We start from the raw sequence: 12,564 nt of genomic DNA on the forward strand, positions 1-12,564 counted from the left end.
GCCTCCTGCTATACAAGTCCTTCCCTTGCAATGCAGGGTGTCTCCTGGATGAGACTGAAGGGTGGTGAAGATCCCTTTGATTAAACTGCTCCCTTCCTTCCGCAACTCCTACCTACAGGCAGAGCCCCCAGCCCCAGGTCCCCTCCTGGCCTTACGACCATTGACTCAGCACTCAATTCTCCAACCAGCAACAATGAACCTCTGCTGGACAGGCTGTTTAATAATTATGGGCACATCTTACCACCATGCCAGGCCTCTTGCCTGGGGATTGGTCAAACTCCCAGGAATATTTAGATCCCTTCCTCTGTGCCCCCTCCCACTGGCTTCTAGAAGTTTCTGAAAACCTCCAGAACCAGGGGTAGGTGACAGAAGTTTGACCTGCAGAGCCCTCCAGCCTGAACCCCACAGACATGCTCACTTTAGCTACTTGTGAGCAAAAACTAATTTTACCTAACTATGCACATTAGAGGGTGCTACATTTGCAAAAGTGACTTTTCACCACATTCCTAAGCCAAAGTAAAATTTACCTTGCAATGTGAAAATTCCTTTACAAGTGAACAGTCCATGGAGCTTACTTCACTCCTATGAAATGTAATGTCAAATTGCAGATGGAGACAAGCCTTCATGGTCCGGAGATGTCCCAAAATAAAGCTGCAGAACCAGCAGACATTTGGACCATGTGTACAGCTGTCCCTCCAACAGAAGCCAGTCTAAGGACTGGATTTTGTCGAAAGGGCATGCTGGAAAACTAGCATTCGATCAACGTTAGCAGCCAATGGCTGCGGGAGTCCCCCTATCAGAAAACAAAGGCACAGCAGGAGAGATCGCTGTACTAACATTGGTTAGTTAGTACAGCGATCTCTCAGTTTTTTTTCTTGTTCAGACCACATGTGTGTACCAGCCTTTAGATCTTTTTAGACCTCCCAGGTTGCTGATTTTATCTTTCATATTATTATTATTATTATACAGTATTTATATAGCGCTAAAAGGTTTGCTCAGCACTGTACATTATAGTGAGGGACAGAACATGAGACAATACAGTAACAAAACAAAATACGAGGCATTCAAGGGCCCTGCTCTTTCGAGCTTACAATCTAAGAGATTTCATATCAATATATGTAGTCCAGAATGGTATCTTTGTGTGACACAGGCCACAGGATAGGAAGACTTTTATAAAACTTTTTTTCTTCATGAAAACTATAGCCCTAAACTGGACATATACTGAGCTATTAGATGTTAATGCCTGAAAGCGATTAGCACATACAGTTTTGCCTCTTCGTAGACTCGCCTATGAGGCCAGAGGCTTTTACACTAAATTTGAAAAAATCTACTGTCTTAGCTCTTTTGAACATCATGCTCCTACTTGTGTAATGAGCAGGGGCGGACTGACAACTCATGGGGCCCCCGGACAATAGGGGATCATGGGGCCCCTGTGCCCTTGCCCAAACTCAAAAAAGTCTATGAAAAAGGCACCAGGGGCATCTCATGGGGCCCCCTACTGACCCCGGGCCCTCGGGCAGTGCCCGAGTTTCCAAATGGTCAGTCCGCCCCTGGTAATGAGATGATTGAAGCAACTAGGCTTCAGTACGTTCTTTAGCTGTTTTTCATAAATTTAACACACAAATATGGTGGGTGAAATGATTTTCTTTTATTGTCAACCTTTGGATGCATGTACAACTTACATGACCACACAGAACCACTGCTTATTGTTACTTTACTTGCATTTCAAATTGCTGATCATTTTCAGGTATAAAACTGTTGCGTATATTCTCTTCTTACTCCAATCTTTTGACTTCAATCTAATTATTTAATAAACTGCCATATTAAAAATTGTACCTTTTTTGTATTTTTTTTTTTTACATTTTCTTATAAGCAAATTTGTCAGTGTAGAGATTATTTACTGAATTTCTAACAATTATGTTAATGGATAATCTCTCACAACATTACTGAGAAGATCATTACTTTTATTAAACAAGTGACTGAACAGTGGTGAATTACCTAGTCATCTAATACTGACTTATGTCTAAAATTTGTAAAATTATTCAGATACAGATCATGTTGATTAATCTCTCAGGGTTTTGTGGGATAAATTTTGAAATCTAATCCAATCTGATACAGCCCTTTGGTGCAATCACCTGCAGCCATGCGGACATTGTACAACCCATATGTATCTATTCCACCTGTTTTAACACATCACAGGCTCTCCTCCTTGTTTCCCCAGAGGTCATGTAAATTCTCCATTTCAGAGATCTATAATTACTTCAGCCATATTACATTTATTAGCACAAAATGTTAAGGTTTTTGCATGTCTGCTACCTAATCGGATTTCATTGAACTGCCCATCTGTTGGGTTTCCAACAAACTGTCCAGAATGAGTGTTGTAAGTGATCTGGAATCCATTTATTATATTACTGTATGAAACCTTGATCTCAATAATTTCACTTTGTATTATTATCGACTGGTCTGTAGATCTTAACTGTTTCCTCTCTTGTCACCTGTTCACTTGGTGATAGTGGACCAAAACTTGCTATTAACATCGGCCCTGGGACGACAGAGGGATTATCTTGGTTTCCAAAGATGAAGTTATCGAGATAAAATGTGGTTACTAAGGTCTGCAGGAAGTCTCCATTCTGGACACCAAACATGTTGTTTTTTACAGCCTCACACATTTCTTTAAGATACTCTTTCTAATAGGAACCAGGCAAAAGTTTAAAAGAAATATAAGATAATTTTTTTGTTAACTAATCAATGACTGCTCCATATGGCACAGGACGATAGTTAAAAACCACAGCGATTTGAGATTCTACCCACTTATTGTAATGTTTTTCAATGTAATCTTTATATTCAGAAATCTGTTGCTCAAGCTCTCTTCTCCAGACAACGGTATTGTCCTCACCATACATCTCTTAGCCATGGAGAGGTCGCTCCTTCAGTATCAGTAAAGGCTGTGCACTATGTGTCACCAATATGTGGGTGAACTGCACTGAATTTTCAGATTGAGTGAATTTAAGAAATAACTAATTAGAAGCATAGATCATTGTTGACATAAATGAACCCTTTTCCTTTATCTGAGTATTAACATACATTTCCATGGTTTTTTGTAGACCATGGAGCTCATTTTACCACTCCTGAAGTTCATATTCCAAAGTCTTCACATCTATGAGATGTTCCACTTGCTCTTTTAGCTGACTCCATATATCGGGTTTAGAAACTGGCCAGAATGCCTTTTAAGAGTGAACTTATTATTTTGCCAACGAGTATACCATCAATGGGAAGAATAAGTGCTTTGATACTGACTAAAACATCTTTAAGTATGTTAGTCCATGATCTACTTCCATAACGTTTATAGATTTTCACTGTAAAGAGAAAAATAAATCAGTAATGATTTTTTAATAAAATTTATTGTAAAGGAACAAAGGTCTGATTGATACCCCTTCTGTAGAAGATTGGATGCCATCCATAAAATAAAACAAAACATCTTTCATTCTGTCATTCGTTGTCTTTTCCAAAGAAAAAATTGCAAAGGGGCCATGGGGGAAAAAAGTTACATAAACTGCTTGCATTTACTGTATTTTATAGAGCCTACTGTGACAAAAATGCATCCTGGTCAACCAATATACCTTCAACAGGGGAGGTCTTGGCTGCTAAATTGTCTAAAAAGTCTTTCATTCTGTTTCTCAACCAAAGAATTGCTGTAGTGTTTCCGAGATGGAAAATAAAAAGTTCCATAAACAATTAAAATTTTCTGTTTCTTACAAAATGTATTTAAAAAAACGCACTTGTCAATGTTATGCCTTCAACTGGACGGAATTTTGCTGTGATTTTAACAAATACTGTATGTCTTTCAGCCTGTCATTCAGAAAGGTCTTGCAAAGATTCACTTGGAAAGAAAAACAAGCGTTGCATAAAGATCTTATATGTATTTTGTAAGAATTAACCTGCCCAACTGATATACAGTACCTTTACTAGAAGATGTCTTATCTGTGATATTCACCAAGATGTCTTTGTTTGTATAATTCCTGCTGTTGCTCAAAAAAACATTTACAATGGTCTCCTGGTAGGAAAAAACATAAAATACATAAGTGTCATATTTTTGTTACACAAGTTTCTATGTGAAGGAAAGGCCACTCAAATATAACGGACTGTTCACATCATCTGTTGCGGTAAAGTGCATGTTACCACATCACGTTTAAAGTGTTGGTATGATGCAGTGCCATTCGTTTTGAATAGTATCTCAACACACCTACCAATGAATGTTCATTCCACTGCTATAAAATGCTGGTGCCTTGCCAAGCTGTGTACTACAACACACATGAATCAATAGGTACGTTGGTGTGCCAAAATGAATGGCACAGAATCTCACCAACACAGTTAACATGTGTTTCTGAGCATTCTGGTAACATGTGCATTATCAGAGCACAATGGTATGCACAAGTCCAAAGTGTTACAATGAAATCCACCAAATATTAGATGAAATTTATAATGAATAAAATATATATCAGTTAGGATAAGCCCTGGTCTGTCAACTAATACACTGACCTTCAAAAAAAAAAATAGTCACAGGGGAATGAGAAAGCATCAACATTAGAAAAAAATTAACTACTGCCAAAAAAAATATTATCTTTCAAAAATTAATTTGCCATCAATTACAGCTTTTCCTTAACCACGTGGAAGACAATTTATCAAATGATAAAAAATTTAAAAACTGCGGCCGGTTTTAAAACTGATCGGTGGTTTACGTGTAGGTTACCCTGCGCTTTAACATAGACTTCTATTAGATTGGACGTTTCCTGAAAGCGTGACAAAAGTATGCATGGAAAAGCACAGGAAACTTGCATGAAACCCATAGGTACGCTGCGCTGTGGTCAAAGTGTATGGATCCAAGTGAAATCGGCCTAAAGCTCCTAAAGAAGTCAAATATGGCACAACACATAGGGCATGATCATAGCACATCACTTCTATTTATGTGACCACCAGGCATCCTGGAGATTTTCATTTAGCGGACTACAGGGGGCACGGAGGATTCACATTGGATGTTATTTTACATACTATTATCATGTGCTGTGTGTGCTGTATTGTGTTAGAATGCCTATGAGGAAAATCATATTTTCAGAATTTCCCTAGTTTGAAATATGGAAGGTTTTTTTTTTTTAGGTCTCAGGGTCCTCAGAGACACACTTTTTTCCCCTCTGTTTTTCTCAACTGAAACTGCTGGGCTCTGTAAACAAGAACAAATTCTGTGGACAATGGAGTTCCTGTTAACTTTGCACACCTGAGACTTTGGAGGAGGCTTCTTAGGGCTCATGTACACTGCAGCTCCTAAACTGATGTTCAGGAGCTGTTCAGCTTTTTTTTCAGCAGCCCCTGAACTCTCCTTAATGTTTTCCTATGTGTCCATGTACACATCGTCGTTTACAGGCAGTTGAGTTTACAGTCGTTTTTTGAACGCACCTAACTTGCGTTCAGGAGTAGATTTTAGCAGCGTTTCAAATGCCAATCGCTTGTAAACGCGTGTAAACACTTGTAAACGCGGTTAACCGTGTTTATAAGTGTTTGCGTTTTAGAAGCATTTTTTAACTGTTCCATTTCCAGATGCTGTCCAGAGCCTTTTTTCATCATCAGAAACGCATGCAAAGCGTTTTCCATGTATTCAAATGGACCTAGTACACCAGCGCAGTCAGTTCCAGGTTTCGCGTGAAGGAAAAAATGGTAGATTGTCCTGAATTATACTCATGATGGGATCCATAGTGAATACAACCAGAAAAGACAGGTCATCTCAACACATACTGCTCTCTCTGCATCTGATCTCTATTCCTCTCTAAATGTCTAAAATAATAAATTGTTTACTATTTTTCAGTGCATTCTGGGCATTTGGGAAGGTCTCCTGAGGTTATCTTTTAAAAACACTTCTAAATGCAAATGGACACAAATGCGCATAAACGTGGTATGTAAACACGGCTGAACTGACGTTTTTTTGACCCATGTTTTCCAGCAGTCAGTTTCCACCATTCAGAAGAGTTTTCCAAACACCCCATGTACATGAGCCCTAAGGGTTTATGTACACAGGGCATTTGGAAAACTCTTCTGAACGATGGAAACTGACTGCTGGAAAACGTAGGTTAAAAAAATGTCAGTTTAGCGGCGTTTGCATAATGCGTTTAGCTGCGTTTATGCACGTTTGTGTTTAGAAGCATTTTTAAAAGATAACCTCGGGAGACCCTCCCAAATGCACTGAAAAATAGTAAATTAACTAAAAAAGGCTACGAAACTAACGCACAAGTTATTTTATCAAGTCATGTGGTATTTTAGTAGTGAAAAGCATGCATTAATGTTTCATCTGTCCCACTGACAGCTGAATGTAAAAGAAAGAATTGCCAGCAATTAAAAAATAATAAAAAAAGGCGTGGGGTCCCCCCTCCCATCCATACCAAGGCCTTCGGGTCTGGTATGGATTTTGAAACGCTGACAAAATCCACTCCCAGGGGCGGACTGACCATTTGGAAACTCAGGCACTGCTCGAGGGCCCGGGGTTAGTAGGGGGCCCCATGAGATGCCCCTGGTACCTTTTTCATAGGCTTTTTTGAGTTTGGACAAGGACACAGGGGCCCCATGATCCCCTATTGCCCGGGGGCCCCATGAGTTGTCAGTCCGCCCCTGTCTACTCCTGAACGCAAGTTTGGTGCGTTCAAAAAAATTACTGTAAACTCAACTGCCTGTAAATGACATAGTGTACATGGACACATAGGAAAACATTAGGGAGAGTTCAGGGGCTGCTGTAAAAAATGCAGAAAAGCTCCTGAATGTGAGTTTATCAGCTGCAGTGTACATGAGCCCTAAGTGTTTTAAAATGTTTGACAAACCTTGAACACATACAAACAGGGATCAGAAAAATAATACATATGTGTTACTTTCTTTTGACCCAGGACAATATAACTTGTCTAGTCAGCTGCTTGCCATTGTCTCAGCATTGGGAAAGGTAAATAAGAGACAAACACCATTCATTAAAGTGAACTGTGGGAAAAGTTTCTAAGGATGAGTTAGGGAACTGTCTATATTTTCAAATGATTCCTCTAACATAAGTTGTCTCTATGGATTATCTCAGTGTTTCTCAACCCTTTTTCAGGCAAGGCACCCTTTGACATTCTGCACAATCTCAAGGCACCCCATTCTAAAATGTAAAAAGATAAACAAATTGTGACAGATGCGGCGTCAGACCCCCAGCCCTTCTCACCAACTCGTGACCGAAGGACTAGCCAATCTAAAACCGTGCTGTCACGTGTGTAACAAATCCATGCTCAGCTGCACCCTGCACAAAGATTTTCTAGCTAATGGACCACAATCTATGTGCCAACAGCCTGAGAGCGATTGTTACTGGGTCAGGTTATTTACGCAATTAACCCTTCACACTGCCACCACCGCCTTTTTGTACAGAGAAGGAGGAAACTTGCCAATATTGGCAATAACCCTATGATGTTTGAATAATCGTCTGTATAGTGTCAGGGAGTGAGGAGCCAGACACACAAGGAGGTGCAATTAAAGGTAGGTTTATTAATATAAAAATAAGACAAGAGTCTATGCAAGTCCAACAGCGGAAATCGTAGCCAAAGCCGGGGTCAAGAGCCAGGAAGAATGGTCGCCAGAGCCAGGATCAGGAGCCAGGAAGAATCGTCGCCAGAGCCGGGATCAGGAGCCAGGAAGAATCGTCGCCAGAGCCGGGGTCAGAAGCCAGGAAGGATGATCGCCAGAGCCAGGGTCAGAAGCCAGGAAGGAGTCTTGCCAAAGCCAAGTCGGTATCCAGGAGAGCAATGAGAAACTAAACAGGAGCTAGCTGCTTTGCAACAGACAGGACATGAATGCAATGGACAGCTACAAACAGCAGACTTATATGTGATAAGCCGCCACCTCCTAGGTTAGGAGTCGCAGAGGGCTGAAAGCATAAAGGATCCCACAATGCTTTGCAGACACCTAAGATGGATGCCAGCACATGGAGTAGCACAAGCCCTGAGGAAAGGTAGGACCTTGACATATACACACTGTCACCGCAGGCAGATGTATATAGAGGTTTAAAACACACAGTAGCGCTCTTCAGAGACAGGGATTCTTAGATTGCATTAAAGAGCTTTAGAAACAGTTCAACACTTTTCAGAAAATAAGATTTATTACTAAAAAGGTCAAAATGGTGCAATAAAAGTAGTTACAGAAAAAGATGTAGCCAATATATATATAAACACAGAGAGCAATACCACAACAGAGAGATAACAGAAAGAAGTTTAGAGAGGTAGAATACTTGCCGTCAGCCTTGGTTTAAGCAGCGTTCAAGTGTCAGAGCAAAAGGGTGCCTTTTCTCCAAAAGTTGGTTCCTGATTTTAAAAGGGAGATCTCTTCATCTTACTGCTCCAAGCATAACAGCCTCTTTTCTAGGAACTCAGCAGGGTGTCTCCTTAAAGTAGAGAACCAATCGCCTCATTTGGGGAGGGGTGTTTTAGGTGGTGAACTCAGGCTATGACTAAATCCCTCCCAGTTTATATCATGGTCAATAACCTTCCCTAGGTACATGTAGCAGCCTAGCCACTAGTAGATTCATATGCAGAATCATATTCTGGACATCTAGATATCAGATATGACACATCTACCTGTGACGGTTAAAGAGATATCACATTCTGCTCTCGGGTAGATATAATCTAGGGGTGTAAGATGTCAGGCGACTCGCATTAAACTGAGCTATCCGAATATATGCTTTGTTCGATTGTATGTATTCCCTATTTTAAGATATGAAATTATATGGAAAAGGGGTTTTAAATAGGATGTCTGTTTTACTGTTATTCTTGGAATGTCTTTCATGTTCAGTGAAGGACTGGTTTATAGCTTTACGATCACCTCCAAGCAAGAGTCTCACAGATATACTGGGCCCAGGCTAATTTGGATTTATAACCATGAAGCTATCCCACTGTGCCTGATGTCTGTGATCTAAGTATACATACAGACCACATTCATAAGGGAGGGGGATTGGTGGGAGAGAGAATGATACAAGAAGCAAGATGGATGACCGCATCCATCTCTGTACGTACAATTGCTACACAAATACTTTTACATAACATAGCAAAATCCACACATGTAGGACAGCCAATGTTGGAGGTAATTTATTCTTCCAATGGAAACGTACCTTTGCACACTGGTACTGACTAGTATTCCAATGTATCCCTTCTCCCTCAGTTTCTTTGCCTCACTTAGCTAATATGACCCCAGTGCTGATGGACAGGGGCAGTTGAAGGGCAAACAAGGGTGCCGTGCAGGGACCCAACATCCTCATCAACCAATGATGTCATTGGTTGTCACACAGGTGGCTGGAAGGTTGTAATGGTGCACAATGAAAACTGTGGCTTTGTGTACATAAAAGGCAGGCTTGATTCACCCACTGGCTTGTGCACAATTTTTGGGCAATTTTTAGGCATTTTGCCAAGTCACACCTGAAGAAACCTCAAGGCATCCCCAAAGAAACCTGAAGGCACCATTGTTGAAAAGGGCTGGATTATCTGTTGCAAGTCATAAAGCCAAGACTTTCATGCCACTGTGTTTATACACATATCTATCTATGCCTGTTTACAAACCAATGGATTATAAACTCTTTTACCAAACAAAATACTATAATTATTGTGGACATATCTATAAATATAGGACTTTAGAGGGTAACACAATGTTGCAATGTATATGTTAACAGGATAAAAACATAAGTTCTCCTGACACAATATCCCATTGCTAGAAAGAGGATTTCTGAATATTAATAGGGTTTGTTTATTTGTAATCATTATTTTAGAAATGTGTGTTATGACGTAACTAGATTCTAATAATACGTTTAAAAGTGTGCAATTTTTTTTATGTATTTCATTTGCTATATCTGAAATAACAGCTCTGTGTAGCTAGAAGTTTCTATTTAAATACTACTACACCAAAACAGTAATGATAACAAATTAAGATGCCAGACTCTCAATGACATTTTATGTTTGTAGGTAAAATCACATAGTTGAATCTGTTTTTGTATAATAATTTATCCTATAACAGGTTAATTATTATAAGATTCAATTCCCAGATAAACATAGAATAGACACTTCTTGTTCTACAGTGTCACTCAGTGGCCAAGGGAGGTAATGTTTGAATAAACACATGGTCAATGATTATCCTGTCTACCAATGAGAAGAATGATTACACCCTCTGGGTGGGATTCTTAATGTATTGTTCACAACTGAATACATAACAAGGTGGATAGGAAAGCCAGTAATTAGCAGCCATCTTAGGAGAATCTGGCCAAATAGCTATTTTAAAGGGTAACTATGTTTTCAACATATATTATTGATCTTTCTTGTATGCAAGTATTTTATGCTAGTTGATTTGCTTGCTTGATTTGACCATGTCAACATATTACTTAAACTGTTTATGATGTTTGCAAAGTGTCTTTTTGTAAATAAATATTCATTTTTTTCATAATCTCCATTCTATATGATCATTTTGTGTTTTCTTTAAATAGTTCTTGGCTAAAATTAACTCAAAATAATTAAGTTAAATTATTTTTATATATAATTTTTGCATTGGAGGCACAATGATTCAAACTCTTTAGCTGGCTAAATTAATCGTTCAGGCATTCTCTTACAATTGCACTTTTTTAATGTGAGTGTATTTGCGTTGTTTGATTGTATTCTGCTGGTGGTACTGCTAAATACTACACTATCATATATTTTTCTGTCAGTTTACTTCTCAGAGTTTTGGTCACTGACAATATCCTTGGTACTTCAGAGAAGATGTCTCATTTTGATGCTTTAAACCAGTGGTCTCCAAACTGTAGCCCAAGGGCCAGATGTGGCCCTTTGCTAGCCTTTATCTGGCCCTTGGGGCACTAATACTTCCACGGATTTGAGTCACTATTCCTAACACGGACACCAACACTGGGGCATAATTCCCCAGCTGATACCAACGATGCAGTACTAGTCCTCCCACTAACACCAGTGATGGGGCACTATTCCTCCCACTGACACCAATGGTAGGGCACTATTCCTCCTAGTAATACCAATGACTGGAAATTATTCCTTCTCCTACTGACCTCAGGCACTATGCGGCTGGATACCACGCCTGAGGCATTGTTTACTATCACTCATGTCAGGCCTGGACACTGGCCACAATCCGGCCCTGCAAAGGTCTGCAGGACAGTAAAGTGGCCCTTTGTTTGGAAAATTTGGAGACCCCTTCTTTAAATGCTAAATGCTGTCTGACCTCTTACCTCCTGAGGTTTTTTGGTTTGGTGAGTGCATATTACTCACAGATGATGAAGCACATATTCAGTTTGGATTGGAGCACTCCACTTTTACTGCACTGGTTTGTTGGGAATTTCAGAGAGGATATTCTGCCATGATGTTTTAAACACTAAGTGCTGCCTGTTCTTTTTGAGGTCTTTTGATCTGGTGAGTGAATGGAGAAGCACAGTGATGGTTTTCAGAAACAACACACTTTCCTTTTTTTCACTTATAAAATCTTTGTGCCAAGGATCTCCCTCACAATGTGCATTCTGCTGAGTTTACACGTTTTCCGATGCAAGGAAAAAAGCATGCTCTTGCATTTTTTTAATGCATTGGAAATAAAAACAGTAATGTAAACTATGGTGATTGGAAAACGTAATTTTTTTTGTGCATGTGTTTAGGATGCATTAAAAGCACACACCTGAAAGCATTGGTGTGAACAAGCCCTTTATAACTGGATTTTGTATTTGTTCTCCATCTGCCCTGACCTATGTTTTGTACCTGGATTTTGTAATTGTCTGCCACCTTCTATTACTTACATTGTGTACCTGGATTCTTTAGCTCTCTGCCTCCTGCCTGAAACAATGCTTGGGATGAGAGTTCAGCCTGCTCTGGTGGGAGCCTTAGGCTACGTTCACACTAGCTTTGTCAGCAAGTGTCAGACAGGCGTTTGGGAAACGTTTTTAATGCTTCTCAAATGCCTATGAAAATTCTGCACATGGCAGCACACAGTGCTGTTCACACTGAAGCGTTAGCGTTGCATCACGGCAAAACTGGCGCCTCATGTCGAGTCAGGAGGAGGTGAAACCTCCCATTCAAGTCTATGGTGCCGCTCCTCAAATGCCTGGCAGGCGTTTTCGGTGTGGTTGCGAGGCGTTTGAGGAACGTTAATACCATTTAACTTCATTATAGGCCTTTTTGGTGCAGTTTTAACGCTTGGCAAACGCCTATCAAATGCCTCAAAACCACGCATAGGGCATCTGGATAGATTTTAAGGAGCATTAAAAACGCTTCCCAAATGCCTGTCAAATGCTATAGGGGCATTTGGCAAGAGTTAGAAATAAAGTCAAGTGTGAACGAGCTCTTACGCTGGGGCCCTCTGTGTCCTGCAGCACAGACTCTCTCTGGCCAGCTGCTGTCTTTCCAGTCCAGTTATGCCTTCTGCCTTGGTCTACCTGTCCAACCCTGATGAGTACAGATCTTATTGCTCCATCACCTGTAAACTGTATATAAAGTATCCCTGCTGGGTCCTGTCTCCTCCTTATTTGCTTGCTTGTTT

The 12,564-nt window shown here is 40.1% G+C and overlaps 1 pseudogene; it reads right to left on the bottom strand.

Annotated features, from left to right (window-relative positions):
• Nucleotides 1-2,070: 2,070 nt before the first annotated feature.
• LOC149455852 (uncharacterized) lies at nucleotides 2,071-2,903 on the bottom strand (annotated as a pseudogene).
• Nucleotides 2,904-12,564: the final 9,661 nt, after the last annotated feature.

The sequence above is a fragment of the Staurois parvus genome, unplaced genomic scaffold (genome assembly GCF_062004578.1).
Source record: "Staurois parvus isolate SC_StPar_1 unplaced genomic scaffold, SC_StPar_1.0 ptg000387l, whole genome shotgun sequence".
Classification (NCBI taxonomy): Eukaryota; Metazoa; Chordata; class Amphibia; order Anura; family Ranidae; genus Staurois; species Staurois parvus.